The sequence below is a fragment of the Lutra lutra genome, chromosome 8, assembly GCF_902655055.1.
Source record: "Lutra lutra chromosome 8, mLutLut1.2, whole genome shotgun sequence".
NCBI lineage: Eukaryota > Metazoa > Chordata > Mammalia > Carnivora > Mustelidae > Lutra > Lutra lutra.
Window position 1 is genome coordinate 56,951,747 of NC_062285.1, and position 23,722 is coordinate 56,975,468.

At 39.6% G+C, this 23,722-nt stretch overlaps 1 protein-coding gene across 6 annotated transcripts in view; it reads right to left on the reverse strand.

The window, feature by feature from the left end:
* Window positions 1–19,883, reverse strand: part of SCN8A (sodium voltage-gated channel alpha subunit 8) — a 178,765-nt gene extending 158,882 nt beyond the window's left edge. For 3 of the 6 annotated variants that reach the window (XM_047741661.1, XM_047741656.1, XM_047741662.1), the window contains exon 1: window positions 19,165–19,337. The gene's annotated coding sequence lies outside the window, so the exon portion shown is untranslated. Of the gene's footprint in view, window positions 1–19,164; window positions 19,339–19,491; window positions 19,618–19,827 lie in introns of those variants that run through there. The other 3 variants (XM_047741659.1, XM_047741658.1, XM_047741657.1) reach the window with 3 other exon arrangements.
* Window positions 19,884–23,722: the final 3,839 nt, after the last annotated feature.

Sequence of the window (23,722 nt, forward strand, 5' to 3'; positions counted from 1 at the left end):
GCATGACAAATACTTTGAAAACTGAACAGCTACTGAACCCCCAGCCCATAGAAGACAGGTAAGTACTTACAGCCTGAACCTAACTAGATTGAATGCCTGCTAGAACAAACAAGCAAATAGAAACAGTCTCTAGAGGGTTTATGTAAGACCCAAAGTTTCACAACATGATATTCAAAATGTCCAGGATACAAATCCAAACTGATATACAAACAAACATAAAAATCTCAACATCCTGGGGCACGAGGGTGACTCAGTTGGTTAAGTCTGACTCTTGATTTTGGCTCAGATCATGATCTCAGGTAGTGAGATAGAGCCCTGCATTGGGCTCCCTACTCAGCATGGAGTCTGCTTAAGATTTTCTCCCTCTGCCCACCAATCTCCCCCTACCCCATTCTCATTCTCTCTCTCTCTCAAAAGAATATCTGAACATCTCACAAGGCAAAAGACAATCAACAGACACCAACCCCAAAATATAAGAATTATCAAAGACTGTAAAGCAGTTATAATCATGCTCCAAGAAATAAATGCAAACACTCTTTAAAAAAAAAATTATTTACTTATTTGACAGAGAGAGAGAGAGAGAGATCATAAGTAGGCAGAAAGGCAGGTAGAGAGAGAGGGCTCCCCGCTGAGCAGAGAACCCAATGCGGAGCTCAATCCCAGGACCCTGAGATCATGACCTGAGCTAAAGGCAGAGGCTTAACCCACTGAGCCACCCAGTGCCCCAAATGCAAACACGCATGAAGTAAATGGAAACATACATAATCTCAACAAAAGAAAAGAACACACACACATGTTCGCACACACAGGAACCAAATGGAAAATTTTAAACTAGAAAATACAATAATAGAAATTTTAAAATTTGCTGGATGGGCTCAATAGTATAATTAAGATGACAGAAGAGTCAGTGAACTTGAACATGGATCCAACAAAAATTATCCAAGCTAACCAGAGAAACAAAGATTGCAAAAACATTAACAGAACCTCAAGGACCCACCAGACAATAAAAAAGGCCTAATACTTATATCATCAAAGCCCATAAGGAAAGGAGAAAGTGTGGTGCAGGGGAAATATTTGAAGAAACAATAGCCACGAACTTCCCAAATTTGGTAAGACATAAACTTCTACATTCAAGAAACTCAGTGCATGGCAAATAGAATAAACTCAAAGAGATTCTTGCCCAATGAAAACTAAAACAAAGAAAAAGTCTTGAAAACTGTCAGAAAAATGTCAGAAAACGTTATCTATAGGGAAACAATAATGTGAGTGACTGGATGTTCCATGGAGGGATAGAAGGCAAGGAACAAGATTTTTATATGTTGGAAAAAAACCAACAACTGTCAACCTAAAATTCTATATCCAGGGAAAATATCCTTCAAAAATGATGAGAAAATAAATTCGCAGATGAAGAAAACGAAGAGACTTCATTATCAGCATACCTGCCCCCCCCCAAAAAAAAATGCTAATGGAAATTTTTTGGGAAGGGAAATGAAACTAAAGGGGAACTTAGAATTTCAGGAAAGGAGGAAGAGCAATAGAAATGGTAAATAGCTGAATAAGTGTAAAAGCCATTTTCTTTCCTCTTAAGTCTTCAAAATCTAAATGACGGTTGAAAACAAAAATTATAACAATGTCTGATGGTGTTTTCCATGAATGTAAATGTAATACATATGACAATTACAACATAAAAGCAAGAGGGTAAAAAGGTAAATCTAATGGTGCTTAAGTTTCTACATTCCACTTGAAGTAGTAAATACCAATTCTAAGAAGACTGAATACTTAAGTATGTATATAGTAATCCCCAGTCAAAACTGAAACAATTATACAGAGGCAGTAAAAAACTCAATAGATAAATTAAAACAGAATACTAAAAAATATTCAAATAATCCAAAAGAAGGGAAGGGAAACAAAAACAAAACAGAATGAGCAAATAAAAGAAATAACAAAATGGTAGACTTGAATTCAAAATAATAATTATGTTAAATGTAAATGGTCTAAACACATCAATTAGAAAAGAGATTATCATAATGGACTTCAATTTACACACACACACACTATGTGTTGTTTACTGGAAACCCACTAAACATGATATATGTAGGTTAAAAATAAAAGGATGCTAAATGCAATATGAATTGGATTACGGAACAGAAAAAGGACATTAGTAGAAAATCTGGTGAAATCCAAATAAAATTCTGTAGTTTACTTAATAGAGTACTATCCTAATGCTAATTTCTTAGTTTTGGTAAATGTACTAAGGCTATATAAGATGTTAATATTAGGGAAAGCTAGGTGAAAGGCATAAAGAAACTACTTTTGCAAATATTTTAATAATCTGAAACTATTTCAAAATTTAAAAAATGTTTAAGTAAAAGGGGGAAATATGTACATGAAAACATGAATCAACAGGAAACTGGAGTGGCTGGTATTAATATCAGACAAAGTGGACTTCAAACCAAGGAAAATTACCAGGCATGAAAGGGCATTAAATAATGATAAAAGGGTCAATTCACTGAAGGATATAACAATCCTAAATGTATATGCACTGAACAAGTAAAAATAGACAGAACTAAGGGAAAAAAATGGACAAATCTACAATTACAGTTGGAGATTTCAATCTTCCTTTCTCAGTAATCAACTGAACAACTAAATAAAAACTAATCAAGGATAGCAAAACATAAATTGTAGATCTTAAATAGACACAATTCCTATTAGTCAATTACAACTCAAAAAAGCTGCAAAAACTAAAAGGCAGAATATAATGTTGCAATTAAATAATAATTAAATCACATTTTTAGAAAAAAAAGAGAGAAAAAAAAATCAAGGATACAGAACAAATGAACAGCACTATCAACCATTTGGATATAATCGACATCTACCGAACATTTTACCTAACAACAGCAGAATATATATTCTTTTCAAGTGCACATGGAACACTCAACCAAGACAGACCATTTCTTGGGTGATAAAACAAACCTTAACAAATACAAAAGTATTGAAATCATATAAAGTTTGTTCTCTGACCATAATGGAATTAAACTAGAAATCAATAAAATAAAGACTCTAGAATATCTCACAACAACACACTTTCTTTCTTTCTTTCTTTCTTTTTTTAAAGATTTTATTTATTTGAAAGAGAGAGAGAGATCCAAGTAGGCAGAGAGGCAGGCAGAGAGAGAGAGGGAGGAAGCAGGCTCCCTGCGGAGCAGAGAGCCCGATGCGGGGCTCGATCCCAGGACCCTGGGATCATGACCTGAGCCGAAGGCAGAGGCTTTAACCCACTGAGCCACCCAGGCGCCCCACAACAACACACTTTCAAATAATTTGTTGGTCAAAAAGGAAGTCTAAAAGAAAATAAAAATTCAACATACCAAAATTTGTAAAATATAGTCACAGCAGTGCTTACAGGGGAATTTATAGTCTAAAAATTTATATTAGAAAAGAAGGTCTCAAACAGTCTATATTTCCACCTTAAAAAAAAAGTGAGAGAAAATTAACTCAAAGTACACAAAAGGAAGAAAATAAATATAAGAAAAACAATGTAAACAAAAAACAATTTTTAAAAGACCCAGAAAAGCAATAGAGAAAAATCAACAAAATTAAAAGATGGTTTTTTTGAAAAGATGGATAAAATTGATAAGCCTCTACCTAAACAAATCAAAAAGAAAAGAATAAATACACAAATTATCGATATCAGGAATGAAAGAAGGGCTATCACTATAAACCCCCACACATTAAAAGGATAATAATGGAACAGTATATATTATGTACATAAATTTCACAACTTAGATGAAATGAACCAATTCCTTGAAAGCCACAAAGTCTCAAAGCTCACCCAAAAAGAACATACAACCTGAGCTGTCCTATATCTAATAAATAAATCTAATTTGCAGTTAAAAACCTTCATACAAAGAAAACCCTAGGCACAAATGCCTTCACTGGAGAATTCTACCAAATACTTAAAGAGAAGGAATTCTATACATTCTATTCTAAAAAATGCTAAAGGAAACACTTTCTAACTTATTTTATAAGACCAGCATTATCCTAATACCAAAACTAAACAAAGACAGCATAAGAAAAACACAAAACTACAGGGGTGCCTTGGGTGGCTCAGATGGTTAAGCAGTGGTTTTGGTTCAGGTTGTGATCTCATGGGTCATAAGATCAAGCCCCATATTGGGCTCCGTGCTCAGTGGGGAGTCTGCTTGAAGATTCTCTCCCTCTGCTCCTCCCCCAACTTGTGCCCTCTCTCTCTCAGATAAATAAATCTTAAAACACACACACACACAACTACAAACTGATAACAGCCTCATGAACACAGACTTAAAATTCAACAAATTAGCAAATCAAATCCAACAACATAGAAACATAACACATCACAACCAAGTGGTGTTTACCCTAAGAATGCAAGGCTAGTTCAATATTTGAAAATCAATCAGTGTAATTTATTCTATTAATAGATTAAGAAGAAAAAAAATCCTATGATCATATCAACTGATACAAAAAAAGCATTTGACAAAATTCAACATCCATTCCTGAAAAAACCCTCAGCAAACCAGGAAGAGAAGAGAACTTAGCCTTTTAAGAACACCTACAAAATCTAACAGCTACCATCATACTTAGTGGCGAAAGACTGAACGCTTTTTTCCTAAGAACAGGAAGAAATACCCACTCTCACCACTCTCATTTAATATCCTACTAGAAGTCTGTAAAGTCTATAATAATGGTAGAAGAAAGAAAGAAATAAAAAGCACATACATTAGAAAGAAGAAATAAAGCTGTCATTATTCACAGATGACATAATTGTCTATATGAAAAGTCCCCAAAATCTATAAAAACGTTCCTAGAACTAAGACGTGAGTTTAACAAGATTGTAGGATACAAATTCAAAATAAAAAATTCATCATATTTTTATATCCTAAGAATGAATTAGAATTAGAAATTGAAATCCAAAATAAAAACATTTACAATAGCTAAAAAAAAATGGGGAAAAATCTAACAAAACATGTACAAACCTATATGCTGAAAACCATAAAATGTTGATGAAAGAAATAAAATATGACCTAAATAAATGAAGACATACATCACATTCATTGATTCAATACACCATGTAGTTAAGGTATCAACTCTCAAATTGTCTATGGATTTAATGCGGTTCCAATCAAAATGCCAAGCAGGGGTTTGTGCAGATCCAGACAAGCTGATTCTGAAATTGATAAGGAAAGACAAAAGGACTAGAACAGCCAAAACAATTTTGAAAAAAAGAAGAAGAAAGCTGAAAAGTTCACAATACACAATTTTCAATCTTGCTTTAAGCTACAGTAATCAAGACAGTGTGGTACTATGAAGGGACAGACACATGTATCAATGGAACAGAGCAGAGTCTAGAAAAAGACCCATACAAATACAGCCAACTGAGTTTTGACAAGGGTACAAAACCAGTTCAATGGAGAAAGGATCACCTTTTCAATAGCAATGATGCTGGAACAACTGCACATCTATCTGCAAAAAGTAAATAAATATGAATCTTGATCTAAACTTCATACCTTATACAAAAATTAACTTAAACGGATCATAGATCTAAATGTAAAATGTGAAGATATAAAACTTTCAGAAGAAAACGAAGAACATCTTCGTGATCTTTGGCTCAACAAAGAATTCTATCTATGACATCAAAAACATAATCCATAAAAGAAACTGACAAATGAGACTTAAAATTGAAAACTGTAGCTCTACAAAGGACGATATTAAGACAAGGAAAAGAGAAGTTACAAACTAGGAGAAGATATAACCAGGTAATTTATCTGATAAAAGACATATCTACAATATGTGTACTTTTTGAAAACTCTCAAAACTCACAGTAAGAAAATAAATTTGGGTTCATGCAAAAACCTATACACAAATGTTTAGAGGAGCACTATCCACAATTGCTTGAAATTAGACACATCTCATATCAAATACCCTTCATCAGATGAGTGGATAAGCAAATTGTAACGTAATCATATAGTAGAATACTACTTACAATAAAAAAAGAACAAATTTTGATAAATACAACATGAACATCATGCTAAGTGGAAGAAGCCAGTCCCAAAAGGCTATATACTCTAGTATGTTTCCATTTATATGATATTCTAAAACAGGCAAAACCCTAGGAATGGGGAACCAATCAGTGGTTGGCATGGATTATGGGTTAGGGAGAATGTGACTACAAAGGACAGTAGTGGGGAGCTTTTTGAGGTGATGCAACTGTTCTGTACTTTGATTGCAATGGTGGTTGTATGAATTCACACATGTGTGAAAACTCACAGAACTGTACACCAAAATTTTTTCAATGGTACTGTTTGTAAATTTTTAAAGTAACAGTAAGAAAAGTAATCAAAGCTGTTAAAAATGTTAAAAGGAAAAAAATATATATTTACCATACGTTGAGCTAGAACTTCAAAAGCTTTTCAAATATTCTATTGGACTTATTCTTGTGAAAGAAACAGGACCCTATTTGGTGATAGTACCCTAATAGGAATATGTTTCCAAATAGGAAAAAAGACCCTATTCATCCCAGGGGCACTATGCACTGACCCAAAGCCACAACCAGATTGCAGGCGTTCTGATGCCTAAACTTTGTCCATAAAAACATCTGATACCTTCGTCCAAAATGGAGACTAGTGTCCATACTTTGAACTCTATAGATCCACACTGGATTTTTATAATACCCTCAAACGTCAGCAGTTTTCACAAATAAGGGTTCTTCCTGGGTTCTATGAGTAACAAGGAAAAAACAAAGCAAAACTGGAAAAGCCTTGACAATTCAACATCTATAAACAGAAGCAATACCTAAAAGGAGCTGATGGGTCTATAATCCCAGCCAGAAATTGACACTGCTTTCTGGGGATGATTTTTTTTTTCTTGAGATTTTGCAACAAATTGTACTGAGTGATAAATGTATGGCTCTAAAAAAGCAAGCCAACAGGGGCACCTGGGTGGGTTAAGGCTCTGCCTTCAGCTCAGGTCATGATTCCAGGGTCCTGGGATAGAGCCCTGCATCAGGCTCTCTGCTCAGCAGAGAGCCTACTTCCTCCTCTCTCTGCCTGGCTCTCTGCCTACTTGTGATCTCTGTCTGTCAAACAAACAAATGAATGAATGAATGAATGAATGAATGAATGAAAGAAAGAAAGAAAGGAAGGAAGAAAGAAAGAAAAAGAACACAAGCCAACAAACCTCTCTCTGAGCAGTCCCCTTAGCAAAGACAGGGCTGTAGAGCAGCGCCCAAGCAGGCACCTGAGTCACAGCCCCTGGTATGTCTGCTGTGCCTCAGCTCTGGGAAGCAGCACGGCAGCCTGCTAAGGAGTGGGAGGTGAAAGTGGTGGCAACTCCCACGACGCACAAGGCACAAGAGAAGCCAGAAACTTACTAATGGTTGGGAAGGAGCATGTGGCAAGGAACAAGGCCTATCAGCCCCCAAGGGTCAGGCTGCATGCAATCAAATTAAAATTAAAGGTGGAAAACACTCATATCTAATTAATAACATCTCTTCGATATCCAGTCATCACACAAAACACACTTATTTTCTTTGACCTATAAAACTTTTCAGCAGTTTCTAATGCCAGATCCCCAAATGATAGAAGTCTTACCCCTTCTGCACTTATGGCTGAACTTTTCTTAGGAGTCAGAAAAAAAAAAAAAAAAAGCTTCTAAGGTAGGTGAAGTACTCATGTGGTTATTCTACCTTGTTTCCCCACTAAATCACTCATTCTGTGCCCTTCTTTGGTCTTACACATCCCTCCCCCTCCTTTTCCAGAGATAAGGAAGAACTACTACAAATAGAAGGAAAGAGAAAAAAAATCTCTGTATCTACCAAAATATTACTTGCTCTAGAACATCTAGATTAATAAAACAGATTGCCAGTGGCTCCTGGGTGGCTCAGTCGGTTAGGCATCTGCCTTTGGCTCCGGTCATGATCCCAGGGTCCTGGGATAGAGTCCCATGTTGGATTCCCTGCTCAGCAGGGAGTCTGCCTCTCTATGTCTCACACTCTCTCTTTCTAAAAAGTAAATAAAAGGGGCGCCTGGGTGGCTCAGTGGGTTAAGGCCTCTGCCTTCAGCTCAGGTCATGATCCCAGGGTCCTGGGATCGAGCCCCATATGGGGCTCTCTGTTCTGCGGGGAGCCTGCTTCCTCCTCTCTCTCTGCCTGCCTCTCTGCCTACTTGTGATCTCTCTCTGTCAAATAAATAAATAAAATCTTAAAAAAAAAAAAGTAAATAAAATATTTTAAAAAAGTGAAACAGATTGCTGGCATTCAGTTAAGAGGTCTTTATAGACTTTCCTCATTCCAGACTACCCTAAGAATGCCTTCCCAAGGAGCTTTTGCTTAACTATTCTTTTTTTTTTTTTTTTAAGATTTTTTATTTATTTATTTGACAGAGAGAGATCACAAGCAGGCAGAGAGGCAGGCAGAGAGAGAGGAGGAAGCAGGGTCTCCGCCGAGCAGAGAGCCCGATGCGGGGCTCGATCCCAGGACCCTGAGATCATGACCCGAGCCGAAGGCAGCGGCTTAACCCGCTGAGCCACCCAGGCGCCCCATTGCTTAACTATTCTTAATCACAGTTACTTTGAGCATTCACACTAAAAAACAGGTATAAACTTATAATGTGATTGCACAGAGACTCTCCTAACAGGATTACCATAAGGATGCTTTGTATCCCTAAATAGAGTGCTAAATTTACTAATATCTTGTACATGAACTCCGTCTGCTCTATTGGTTCCACACAAACCATGGGGACTTCTGCCAACTGTCTGAGTGCAAACTGTGGCAAATGTTAATGGAATTTGCAAGAACTCTGTAATTTTAGTGGTGAGAAAGAAAATATTAACAAATTAAATGAAAAATTTTATTGCATTAAATTAAATTGCTTTTTTCTTACATGTATTCTGTTAATTTGCTTGCACATGCTCTGATGTTTCAATCACCCTTTATTTTTTTTCTTTATCAAAGACCTTTACCGAATACAAAAGGCTATAACAGAACCTGAGCAACCTGAGCATACTTTTTGCTCTAAATTACCACTATATACTGAAGTTGCACATTAGGGCCCACTGACCACTGTCTGGTACCCCAGAAATATCAAGGAAGTTGACGCAAGTCAAGCCTGACATTTTGTATCCACAGCCCAAGATTTAATACCTGAAAGAAAAACAGGACTAGCTGATAGAGCCTCTTTCCCTCTGCTTTCACCTATTAGAATCCTCTCAGTTGTTACCTTTAATTAAGCCTGCAATTTCAATGGTTTTCATGAAGCACACAGAACATAACCAAATGATCAAAGAAAGCAAGCCACTGAGTTTCAGTAAGGACAAAACAGTCATCTACCAGCTCTATGAAAAGGTGCATAATACTCGTTTCTTTATATATGAAACTAAAGTTTAGTTGAGAATATCAAGGAAAATGACATGTTAAATGTCTACAAATGGACAGAATTTAACACTCCAAAATAAGAAACAAAAGGACAGAGATCTACAAAGTTTAAATAATCTTTAACAGTGAGCGAGCACAGAGAATAAAGAAGTGGGAACACTTAGGTTTCTCTTAAAGAAAACTTTAGAAGCTCAAGGGGGGGGTGGTAACTCTCTGCAAAGAAAGGATTAAAAATTAGAAATAAAGGTGCTGGGTTGGCTCAGTTAGAAGAGCACCTGACTCTTGATCTCAGGGTCATGAATTTGAGCCCCACATTGGATGCAGAGATTACAAAAAAAAAAAAAAAACTTTTTAAAATTAAAGATAGCTTGCTAATAACCAAGTTGGTCTGGACTAGACTGCCAACATGTATTACAGCCTATACCCCCACCCATATGTTCTAAATAGAAGATTATATCTCTGAATTTTAAAATGGCAAAATAATCTTGAACTCCTCCTCCTCCCTTTTGCCATGTAGTCTTTCATCAAGTCCTACTGAGTCGTCCTATAAACTATTTCTTACATTAGGGAAATATTACTTAAATACATGGGACACACATATACAAAATTCTCTCTCTTTTCCTTCCTTTCCATCTTCATCACTACAATCCTGGTCCAACCCCTTGTCACCACCCATCTAAGGCCAAACCAAACAGTCAATTAGCTGGACATCCATTCTATGTTCTATTCTGTCCTATTACACATTGCTACCCAATCCTCCTGACACATTTTAGCACAGCTTTGATGATGTGTCATTCTGTGCTACCTCAAAAATCCTCTATGTTCTCCATGGTCTCTAAGGATAAACACAGCTTCAAAAAATCATTAATGTTGGGCTACCTCTATCCTATCTTTTGCAGGCGTACCCGCTGGGGAAGGGGAGGTGACATTCTACCACAGCCCAACTGATTCGTTCACTGCACTCCCAAAATACTTCATGCATTCTCACCTTCTTACTTTGACTCACACTGTCTTACCCAACCATTCTGTAAAGCTCAGTTCAAGTCATACTTCTTCCATCACCCTCTCATCATATCAGCTTAAAACTCTCTTTTCTAAAAAAAAAAAAAAATAAACAAATAAAAATTCTATACCATTTATATGACACTTAAACCCCCTACAGTTGTTGTCATGAGCCATTATGAACACCTCTTATTTAACATGTTGTGTTTATAATTTATTTCACCCAATAAATACATTCCTGCAACATAAGGTCTATCTCTACAGTATCTTTCAACACCTGTCACAATGCCTCACCTTTAGTTGTTACTCATGAAAATTCTGTCAATTGGTATGGTCAGGATAGGGGATCTACAGTTCCCCACAGAAATCAAAGTGCCAATAGTTCTTGAGGCCATGTCTTTCTCTATACTTTTTCATATGTAATTCTCATATGGAAACCCTAAAAAACAACTTAGTTGGTAGGAAATGGGTGCTTTGGCTCAAATTAACTTTTTACCTTAAATAAGCCAAGAAATTTCACTAAGAAATATAAAACATAAGGGATTATCTATATCATAAGGGGAAAATTAATCTAAGGTGATTTAAAAGGAGAGTTCAAATCCCAAAACTATTTTAATAGTTTTCTCTAAACGACACTAGAAATAACTGGGTATGGGCCAGGGGAGAGAATGTGCACAGGTGTACATGTACACAGAAAAGAATACAAGAGAAGCTGGTAATGATAGTTGCCTTTATGGATTGCATACTGACTAACTGGTAGATAGTTATAAGAAGACTTAACCTTGAACCTTCTGATTTTTGAACAGCCTCTGTTAGCTACTCAATTGTAAAGTACATATTTTACAACATAGAATGAGAGAGATAACTTCAACAGTGCCTTCTGAGTAAAATTTTTTTATATTAAATGACTTAGAATCTTTTTTAAAAAAAGAGGAAACAAAATAATATTTAAGAATGTTACTAAATTTTTTAGTATAAAGCAAGAAAACACTACCTAACTTTTCCAATGTAAGGATGGGATAAAGAAAGCAATTTGTAGCACAGTTCTAGCAGGCTAGGGATAAAATAACATTAAAAGAAAAAAAAAAGACACCTTTCCAAGGTTCCAAACCCCATCCAGAATATCAGGCCACAGAGAGGCTTCCAAAAGAGTCTGCAGAAGAGAGATAACTCCTTCTCTTAAAAAATGAGCAGTTCCCCAAGTTCACGTCCAAACTCCCTTGTCCATTCACAGCATTCTCACACTTTCTCAAAGTCTGCTCCAATGATTCCTCACACTCCCAATACTTTCTTCTTCATCACAGCACAAATCTTTAAAAAAAAATGCCTATTTTCTCTAATGCCTCTTTCCTAGAAGCAAGGCATTTAGCCTCTTTAGTCTTCGCCAAAATCTTAGGAAATCCAATTGAGAATTTTGTAGCAAGTGAAATTTCTGGGTATTCTGACTTCTGAGAAAGCTCTACCAGTCTCATTTGCAAACTGCTCAATTTTTCTCCACAATTTAATAATAATACATAATTTTCTTTTCATTTAAAAGTGTTTTATTCAGCTTCTTGTTAAGACAAAAAAGACAGCAGTGAATATAAAGCAAAAGCCTAATGCATTATCCTTACTTGAAGAAGAGTTCCTCCTAAAACAAGAAACCAACCATGTCATATATGAAACTCTATTTATTTACAGGACAGTTGCGCAAATGAAGGAAAAATGCTATTGCACACTTGCTACCAGTGAATATTAAGCTTTTGGAAGTTTAGCCTTCAATTGTGAACTGCTGAAATAACAAGAGAATAAGAACAGCTGAAAAATGAATTGCCTTTTCATTGATAAAGTAGTAGTGATCTCTTCCTTTATCAGCCACTACCTAAAAACTTAAAGTAACATTTTAATTTGGATTTTTTTCCTTCCCAAGTTCATTCTGGTGGATATGCTAATGATCAGTTAAATACCTAAAATGTAGGAAAAGGGAGGGAAATAAATGACGTATAATTCACAGCCTAGAGAATCCACTCCCTGGATAAATACACATTCACTTAGATTTCTCTAACATCCTTACTCCCCAGGAACCCAAAGATTTTACAGCATAAAAACAGCACTAATCAACTGAACATGAAAAGAGCCTGTTAATATGTCTTCTGGGGGATTTCAGTGCTTTCCACTTCCAGGTCCCAGAACAAGCCCCTGAACATGGGAGGCCTCTCTGTACCGCCAACAGTGAATATGAAAGTGCTTCAGAAACCCACCCCCCCAACATTTCAGTCACCCTAACCCAATCAATACTTTTCAGGGTCAAGAGAACTTGAGTCCCAAACCTAGAGTACCTCTTCAACCCTCAGCCCCCAGCTTTTATTTTGTTCCCCTTTCCTCAATAGGGCACATCTCCAAACACCTAAGGGAAATCTTAACTATTATCCACTTCCACCTTTGCTGCTATAGCCCAAGAGCCTCCCAGAACCTTTCTCTGCTGCACCCTGAATACCCCTCCCAGCACCAATCCCCAGTATACAGTCCTACACCAATTTCAGCTTTGCGTAAGCAAAGAAGTCAGGTGGTAGAGGCCATAATTCCTCTACAGTCCTGGTTATAACTTTTGTTGGCAATATGGGAGTATTTATGAGTAACTATATGTATGTATTTATGTGCAAGAGAAATAAAGAAAGACAAGCAGACACGATGACCTTTAAAAAAGTACTCAGGAGAGCTGCAGAAACAAAACATGTGTGTTACTTCAATATGTAACACATCTTCTGTTCATTTTCCCTGCTTTCAAAATGCTATCCTTCAAAGGTACTTTTGCCCTCCCTCTGCCTATCCCAGAATCTTTAATTATGCCCACTCACTAAAACACATTTAGCTACCTTTGATAATGATAATTTCTTAAAATAAAGCCAAAATTGTTCACGTTACTTAGTTATATGAACATCATGGGGAAAAAAATCTTTAATCATGGGTCAGCCAACCAACCTGGGTACCCATCTCCACTCCATGACTTAATGGTCCTGTAGTCCTAGAAAATATGGTTAAGTTCTGGGACACTCAATTTTCTCAGCTGTAAAATGGGTAGAATAATATTTGCCTTACCTAATTCAAACAACCAACTGATAGAAGGATTTTAAAAGTTCTTTTTTAAAAAAAAAAATTTTTTTAGTGGCGCCAGGGTGGCTCTATGGGTTAAAGCCTCTGCCTTCGGCTCAGGTCATGGATCGAGCCCCACATCGGACTCTCTGCTTAGCGGGGAGCCTGCTTCCCCACCCCCTCTGCCTGCCTCTCTGCCTACTTGTGATCTCTGTCAAATAAACAAAATCTTTTTTTTAAATGTTTTTAAAGATTTTATTTATTTATTTATTTATTTGTCAGAGAGAGAGAATGAGCAAGCACACATGTGGAGTGGGGGGAGAACACAGGCAGAGGGAAAAGCAGGCTCCCTGCTGAGCAAAGAGTCCAATGCGGGGCTGTATCCCAGGACCCTGGGATCATGACCTGAGCCAAAGGCAGATGCTTAACCAACTGAGCCACTCAGGCATCCCAGGTTTTTAAAAGTTCTGATAAACAGACAAACATAGAATAATAATTACCAAAGGTAGATGGTCAGCTATGAGATCTAACTATATGAGACCCATTCAAATAAATCAGTGCAAATATAATGGGAAAACTTAGAATGGTGCTGAAGACAAAAGCAACTCCAAACTTGATAATCACTCATCATAATTAAGATATCCAGCTCAAGGAAGAATAAAGGGGAGCCTCATTCTTTGGGTCCATTCCGCCTTCAGATCCCAGGCTATAGCTAAAAACAGTTCACGGCCTGCCAGCTGGCTGTCAGTGCCAGAGCATTTCTCTTGGGTAACGTCCTACTCTAGGATAGTTTGGGAATGACTGAGGAATTACTTTGGTAACAATATTTGCATGGTCGTGGTGGAGATCAGCACTGCAATTGTATAATAAAACTTTTCTCCTCTTAGACCAGCAATGCTCATCCAAGTCAGGGTATCTGCAGATCCTATCCTCTATGCCAGATTGAAGATAAAAGCAACTATCTGCCTTTCAGACTACCAAAATTTAATACAGCATATCTATACTATATCAAATACGTGTATAAACACACACTAAGCTGCTAAATCCTTAGAGGGAAAGGAGCAAATATACATTGAGCTCTATGTGTCAGAAACCACAAGGTAACAGCGATTTCCTTTAATCCCCACAAACACCCAAACATAGGTATTATTATACTTATTTTTATAGATGAGAACACTGTAGCTCAAATACATTAATTTGCCCAAAGTCACAAACCTAGTAAGTAGCAGAGTTGAGACATGAACTTAATTAAGCCCATACTGCTGCTGCTTCTTCTCAATGGTGTTAACTATGGCAACCTGCTAGTGTCTTCATTTCACCTTAATTCCAGACATGGTACTTAACTGTGTGTCCTAGCTGTGTTTCCATACATTCACAAAGAGACAGAGAAAAATTTCCCAGAAGACTTCCTGTTTGTCTCTCCTTTTCCTGCATTTACTTCCTATTCCTAAAAATTATTGTTTTAGGTTGAATTACCAGGTTAGACCTAAAAGCCTGTCATACCACATTTCAGCAATTAATATACAGCTACAGTGTGACAGTTCTGTTTCCTTCCTTGTACACTTTAATAGCCATAGTTTCATTTAGAGACTTAAACACTAGATGGTTATATTTAATTTACCTTTTTTCTGAATCATTTTTAAATTTTCAAAAAAATTATCTTTAGTGTGAAAGAATTCATTCTTAGAATTGGCCTATAAAGTCTCTTGATTTAAATATGGCAAGATAACTAGAGGAATAAAGAAATCTTTCCTTAATTATCAAATCAACAAATATTCTCCCTCTGTACCTACTGTGTGTGAGGCATTGTTCTACGCACTACCATATATTTTTTAAAGATTTTATTTATTTATTTGACAGACAGAGATCACAAGTAGGCAGAGAGGCAGGCAGGGAGAGAGAGGAAGGGAAGCAGGCTCCCCGCTGAGCAGAGACCCCCCCCCCCATGTGAGGCTCGATCCCAGGACCCTGGGATCATGACCCGAGCCGAAGGCAGAGGCTTTAACCCACTGAGCCACCCAGGCGCCCCATGTTCTACGCACTAACATATTTTAAGTGGCAAGAACCAGCTTAGAAAATGATACCATGCTCAGAAACTCGGAATAATAGTATTTTTAAACCAAGGCTTTTAGACTCTTAAGTTCATGGTCTAAATACTATTATTCTGAATAACATTTGCAAGTGCTTCTTGCCCTCCTATAGAAAAAAAAAAGACTGAAAATATACAATAAAACACTGACAACTATTTTGCTTAGGATAGTTAAAACTAAGGATGACCTTTTCCTGTTTTTTTTTACATATATTAAAATTTTTCTGTAATAAGAATGTGTTATTTTCATAATTACAGGAACTAATCGCACTCTGGATAAACTTTGCATCTTTAACACTTTCTATACAATGTGGGGTTATTTTTTCTTTGTCAGATATAATTGATGAAATTATGTATTCATTAATTCATGCCTGTGCCTCTAGAACTTGTTACATAACATCAGCACATTAAAGATAATTATTTTTCTCTCCATTCATGGAATGTTTTTCTTGCTTTAGGTGGATATGTCTTTATCTCTGTGTTCTTTTCAAGCAGATGGGGATTTCTTGTATAATTGCTACAGAATATCACTAGTCAATCTTTTCTTGGTAATTAGCACAAGAATGACATCTGGCCTTGATATAGCCCCAAACCATAAGTCTTTTAACATTATGTGTGTTATCTTTTCAATGACATTAAAGTACTTTAATCACAGTGAACCCAAATGGAATGAGCTAACTTTACATAGAAGGAAGTTCCCTACCAACGGAAGTATTCAAAGCAAAGATCTCCCATAATGGAATTTCTGTGCTGGGAGGTTGTAGAGCTGAATTTTATGGCCACCTTCCCTTTCTAGAATTTTAAAATAAATTTTTTGACAAGTCTACTCTAGTGATATAATGGATTGCATACTGGTCTCTGTTGTATCAAGTCCTTTTCTCAGCTCACTGTTCAAATCAACCCAGAGAAGATTTCCTTCTGAGCCGGCTTGACTTAGCAAGCTCTCTGATTAATTCTTGTGGAGACCAAATTCCCATAATTATTAACTGAGCCTTGCTACTTGAAATTACCAAAATGTGCTAAAACAATGTAGTCAGCAAAATGTCACTGTATGTCTTACATATGGATCTGTTGCAGCCTGTAAAACACTGTCTCCATGAGGGACAGCCAAAATGAAGTTACGTGGGAGTAATAAAATATGATAACTAGGCCTGCAATCTCAAGAATAAACCCAGCTGCGCATGCACACACACATCTACAAGAAAGCCTGCTCATAATAAAAGCAAAGAAAAACCCAAATCGTGCCCAGCATGTGCGTACTTCATGGCTGGGCTGGTCCGGGAACTGTCCTTTAAGCACCACAGCAAGAAACCAGGGAACTGTCCTTTTAGCACCACAGCAAGAAACCAGGGAACTGTCCTTTAAGCACCACAGCAAGAAACCCTGGTGCAAGCCCAAACACGGGCACCCAAAGCTGGACCATGAGAAAAATTTGTTAAAGCTCCTACCAAAAAAAAGCAACAAGCACTGTACGGTGTTTGTTTTTAAGTACGCTATATTCTACTTCATAGTTCTTTATTAATTTAAAATAAAATCCTTTAAGTACTTTGATGAAAGTTGACAAAACCCCCAAATGAAAACCAAAGGTATATTAAGTCTGCCTCTCAAACTGAATTCAAGAAACCAATAATTGGCCTGCACTATCAAGAACTGCTTTGCAATCTCCACCACCGGCCCTACCAAGAAACACAGCACATTTACACATACCCTAAATCAGATGTTGAAAACATAGAACATGCTCAGAGCCCTCTCCAGGGAGAGACTCGATTTCTAGGACAGATGATGCTTGCTGAATACCAAACCATCACTACCACCCCCCTCCCAAGCAATCAAATCCTCTTTCAGGGAGAACTGAAGGCCTTATGGGTCATGAGTTCCAAAGAAAAAATGCTGCAGTATTTCAAGAACCGGGTTACAGGCAACGTGCTACAAAGCTTTCAGCAATTTAAGTCTGATTCCCCCCGAGATTCCTACCAGAATGGCACCGGATGCTAATATTCTCCAGCCATTTGCATTACACATCAAAAAAAAATTTTTTTTTCTTTGAGGAAAAAAAAAGTCCCCCACCTCCATTATCTTCTAATAATGCACGTGGAGGAAAGCAAAGTACAGAGAGACTGTGAAACAGTCTACCACACCCGAAATCTCCTATGGAAAGCTAAAACATCCCCAGCCATAACACACGGAGACGTCTCTGAAGGCTCTCCAGGTTTAAACTTGAGAAAATAGTTATAAAAAGCACTATCGCCCTTTGCTCCCAAAGCCCTCACCCACATTTCCTGCTTCCACTCCTGCTTCTCTGGTACCCACTAAATTTTCCTGGTGTGGTAGAGTTTGCTTCATGTTAATTATTTCTCCCTCTCCCTGGATTAGCCAGATGCAACGCCAAGTTTCTCCCCCCTCCCCCAAACAGATGACATTCTTTTATTATGAACACCGATGCCGAGAATCTTGGAATCTCCCGATATAAAATGCATTCCCCCGTGTTTCAAAAACTGCAGTGTAAGTGAGGAAGAGGGCACAGGGTGGAGTAGTTGGAAGGAACGCATGGTTTGAAGAATCGTATTTATCAAACTGAAAAATGATTCCCACCCCACCCGACCTCTAAGCCTGGGCCTCTGAATGGGTCTGAAAGCCCCAGCTAACCCTCGGAAAGTTAACTGCCAAGTCTCCACCGGTGGTTGCCGCAGGCAGAGGGGATGGAGCTGAGCTCTGAGGAAAAATGCAGAGGCTTTGCGGTCCCCCAAGTACCGAGAGAACTAGAGAGGAGGGGTCTGTGGAGCTGGGCAGTCCTGTAAGCCAAACGCTAAGAAGCCCGGGGTGCTGCTGATCCTGGTAAGGTGGGGGAGGGAAGGGAGAAAGGAGGAGAGGAACAAGCTCTGCATCGGGTGGCGTAGGGATGGGGGTGGGGGAAGGGGGATATTCTGAAAGTGATGTACTCCCTAATGCAGGAATTCTAGCCTGCTGAGGAAGGTCCCGAGGGCCCCCAACACAGCCCCAGAGCACCCTGTCAGGAGGGGGACGGACGCATCCGAGTAAAGGACAGGGGGAGTCCTGGCTGCCCTAAGAACCCAGGAGCTCCTGGCTTCTGCAGTTGGTAACGATCTGGAGCCGGATGGGGGAGAAGGATGCAGTAAGACATGGGGGAGGGGGTAGAGCTGAGGGGCTGCTGTAGGAAGATCCCGACAGCACTGCCCTTCCCAGTGCAACCCCGAGAGGGGCCCCGACTCTGTCCCGGCCCTTGGAGGTGGGGGGAGGGAGGCTGCACCACCGAAGGGGCGCCGAGGGCAGGCCAGTGTCCCCCAATGCAGCCAAGAGACGAGAAGAGCGAGGGTGTATGGGGGTGGTGGCCGGTGGTCCTCAGCTCTCCTCAGGGACCCCTGGTAAACACGGTAGAAGGAAGCAAGACTTCCAAACACCTGTCCAAAACCGGGAGGACAGAAACCCAGCTCCGCGGCCCCTCGAGCCCCGCCGCGCACTCTGCGGCAAAGCCCCCGACCGGAGATGGGCGAGCCCCGCTCCGGGGTCCCAAGGCGAGAAGGGGAAGCCGGCGGGCAAGGAGCGGCGCCGGGGCGGGGGCTCCAGGGCGACTTACGGCAGCGGCGGCGAGGGAGGCAACGACGGCCCTAGCGCGGGGCCCGGGAGGCGCGGCCGGACTGCAGAGGCGCCGAGGCTGCGGCGGGCGGGACTGCGGTGGGCGCCATCTTGGAGCGCTCCCCGCGCCCGCCCCCCGCGCCGCCTGAGTCCTTGCATAATTGATGACTCGAGCCGGCCGCGCGCCGTCGCGCGCGTCCCCGCCGCCGGGCCCCCCGCCCGCTCCGCCCCCGCGCCGACCCCCGCCGCGCGCCCCCCGCCCACCCCGGGCCCGCCCGCGCGCGCCGCCCGCGCCCTCCTGCCCGCCGGTGCCCGGCGGCCCACCTACCCCTGCAGGACGCGCCCGCTTGCCCGCAGCGCGCCGCGCCGCCCGCCCGCCCGCGCGCTCGCTGGCTCTCAGGCCGGAGTCCCCGCGCCGCCGGGACGGGATCCGGGGCGAGGGAGCAGGGCGCCGGCAGGGGGCGCCGCGCCGGAGCGCCTAGTGAGCGTCCCCGGGCCCGCCTCCCCGACGCCCCCGCGGAGCCGCGCGGGAGGGGCACCGGGCTGAGCGCCGGGACGCGGCCGCTGGACAGCGGCGGGCCACCTGCCAGCTCCAGGAAGCCGAAGCCCGAAGGTGCTATGTGGGCCCGAACGCCTGGCGACCCCGGTGAATGCCAAGTCTCACCTGTCTCCAGAACGCCAGTTGCAGAGGAAATGCCCAGCAATATGTAAATGCTCCGTTGTTGGGGTTCTGGCACCTACAAGCTCAGAGAACTCAAGCTACATGATCTTTGGCCGACTGAAAAACACAAAACGCCGAAGTCTATCAACGGCAGCTGGAGCCCTGTGAGTCAGTGGACAGGGCCCTGGAAAGAGGAGAAGGGACGCATCGCTTCCCTGACAGCCTCCGGTGTGAAGCTGGGTAAAGGCCACCTTAACCCGGCTAAAGCTCCTCAAGCCTGTGTGTAAAGCAGGCGCGAACATTTGAACTGCTGGCTCCATAATCGTGCGGAGGAGGCAGGTAGTGGATGTGAGAACTCCGCACTTCCTTGTGCCCCTGAAGCTCGGGAGTTCAGAGTTAAGAGCGAAACAGGAGGGTCAGGTGGCCACTTACCAACTGGGCAGCCTTGGAACCTGAACAACTCTCCAGACCTCAGTAAGAGACTTCCAGAGTCCCTCGGTAAAAAGGGAGCAACCATAGTACCCACCTGATCGCTTTGTGGTGAGGGCTGAAGAGAAGGCATTTCACACATTTACAACGCAACCTGGCGCACAGTATGCCTATCACTTAGTATGCCCACTGCATGCATTTTTAAATAGCTTCGTGGAGGCGTATTTAACATGCGATAAGCTATGCGTGTTTAGGGTGCACAATTTTGACGTATGTGTACACGCGAGAAATTATCACCATCATCCACATACCCATCACCTCCAAAAGGTTCCCTCTGCCTCTTTGTAATATTTCCATGTATCACTCTCCCACATTCCCTCTCCAGGCAACCACTAATCTTCTTTCTATTACTGTACATTAGTTTGCATTTTTCAGAATTTTAAATACATGGAATCATACAGTATGTCCTTTTTTTTTTTTTTTTTTTTTTGGTATGGCTTCTTCCACTCACATAACTCTATTGAGATTATCCTGTTGTTGATGATTCAGTTGTATGGATGGTTTGACTTTTTATTGCCGAGTAGTGTTCATTATAGGAATATACCATTATAGGAATATTACAGGAATATACCATATAGGAATATACCATTATAGGAATATAAATATACTGTTTATCCAGTCACTTGTTGATGACATTTAGGTTATTTCCAGATTTGCCTATTAAAAATAAAGCTGATAGGAGTGTTTGTGTGCCAGGTTTTGTATGCATATGCTTTGTATGCATATGCTTTTATTCCTCTTGGGAGTAAATATCTAGGAATAAGAATGACTAAGTCTAATTGTAGGTGTGCATATTTAACCTATCAAGAAAGGGCCAACCTGCTTTCCGAAGTGAATGTGCCATTTTATAGTCCTTCCAGCAACATAATAGACTTTCAGTTACTCCACATCTTTGGCAACATTACCTATGATCAGTCTTTTTTCTTTGAGCCATTTTAACAGGTGAGTAGTTGTATCTTACTGTGGCTTTGGCTGGCATTTTCCATGTAACTAAGATATTGAGCGTCTTTTCGTGGGCTTATTTGTTATCAGTAAACTGTCTTGGGTGAAATGTGTGTTTAAGTCCTTTGCCTATATTTAAAGTTGAGTTGTTAGTTTTGAGCGGTGTTTATATATTCTGCAATACAATCTTTCATCAGATATGTGATTTGTAAATATTGTCTCCCAGTCTGTGCGTATCTTATTATTCTTTTAACAGTGTCTTTCCAAGAGCAGAAATTCTTAATTTTTATGAAGTCTGATTCATTATATTCTCCTCTTCTGTGGATCATGTTTTTGTAGTCATACCTAATGGGGTTTTTTTTCACATGGTTATCTAGTTGTTCCTGCACCATCTGGTTACCCTTGCACCCTTGTTGAAAATCAATTATTCAGGTATGTGGACTGTCTATTTCTGGCTCCTATATTCTGTTTCATTGATCTGTCTGTCTATTTGGACACTAATACCATACCGTCTTGATTATTTTAGCTTTATAATAAATCTTGAAGTCAGATAACGTAAACCCCCTGATTTTGCTCTTCCTTTTTTTAATATTGATTTTGCTATTTCAGATCCTTTGCATTGCCATATGAATTTTAGAATTAGCTTATCAAATTCTGCAAAACAGCCCCCTGGGATTTTGATCAAGACTGCATTGAGTCTATGGATCAATTTGGGGAGAACCGGCATCATAACAACAACATATAGTATATCACTCCATTTATTTCAGTTCTCTTTAATTTCTTGCAATAATGTTTGGTAGTTTTCAGAACACAGGTCTTGCTCACCCTTCTGATATTTACTGCTAAATATTTCACTTTTTTAGTGCTACTGAACAGTATTTTTACATTTTAATAACGAATATTTTGTATTTCAATATCTGATTGTTCCATAAGATTTTCTACAAAGACAATCATGTCATCTGCAAATAAACATGGTTTTATTTCTTCCCTTCCAATCTTAATCTCTTTTGATCCTTTTTCTTACCTTGTTGCACTCGCTAGGACTTCTAGTACAATGTTGAATAGAAGTAGAAAGAGAAAATATCTTTGCTTTGTTCCTCATTTTGGGGGGAAGACATTCAACTTGAAGATATGATGTTAGCTGTAGATTTTTCCTAGATGTCCTTTATCATGTTGAGGAAGGTCTATCTGTTCTCACTCTCCTGAGAGTTTTTATCAGGAATGGATATTGGACTTTGCAAACCTTTTCCTGCATATGGCTTTTCTCTTTAGTCTGTTAATATGGTAAATTACATCCACTGATTTTCATATGTTAAACCAACCTAGAATAATGTATTGATCATGGAGTATTATATTTTTAATATATTGTTAGATTTGGCTTATTAACACTTTGTTAAGAATTATTGCATCTAGGGGCGCCTGGGTGGCTCAGTGGGTTAAAGCCACTGCCTTCGGCTCAGGTCATGACCCCAGGGTCCTGGGATGGAGCCCCACATCAGGCTCTCTGCTCGGCAGGGAGCCTGCTTCCCTTCCTCTCTCTCTGCCTGCCTCTCTGCCTACTTGTGATCTCTGTCTGTCAAATAAATAAATAAAATCTTAAAAAAAAAAAAGAATTATTACATCTATGTTCATGAGGTGTATTGGTCAGTAGTTTTCTTATAATGCCTTTTCTGGTTCTGTTATCAGGTCTGTAATGCTGACCTCATAGAAGGGTTAGGAAGTATTCTCTCTTCCTTAATTTTCTAGAAGAGTTTGTATAAAATTCATATTATTTCATCCTTAAATATTTGTTAGAAAGTCCCAGTGAAATCATCTGGGCCTGGAGTTTTCTTTGAGGGAAAGTTTTTATTTTTTTTATTCATTTCTTAAATTTGTATTTATTTTTTTAAAGTAAGCTCCACACCCAGTGTGGGGCTTGAACTCATGATCCCAAGATCAAGAGTCACATGCCCTACTGACTAAGCCAGCCAGCCACCCTAAAGGAAAGGTAAAGTATAGATTTAATTTCTTTAATAGCTGTAGGGATATTCTGATTTTTAATTTTTTTTTCAATAAACTTAGGTAGTTGTATCTTTCAAGGAATTTCTATTTCATCTAAGTTGTTGAATTGATAGGCATAATATTGTTCATAGTATTTGCATATTATTCTTTGACTTCAGAATCTGTAATTATGCTAACTCTCTCATTCCTGAGATTGGTAATTTGTGTCTTCTCTTTCTCTCTCTTTTTCCTGCTAAGTCCTGCTGTAAGTTTATCAGTTTAATTGGTCTTCTCAAAGAAGGATTTCTTGGGTTCATTGGTTTTTCTCTACTGATTTTTGATGTTCTGTTTCACTGATTTCTGACCTTTATTATTTCCTTTATTCTGCTTACTTTGCTTCATTTGCTCTTTTTCCCCTAGTTTCTCAATTGGAAGCTGAGGTCATTGATTTGAGACCTTCTTCTTTTCTAAAATTAGCATTTACTGC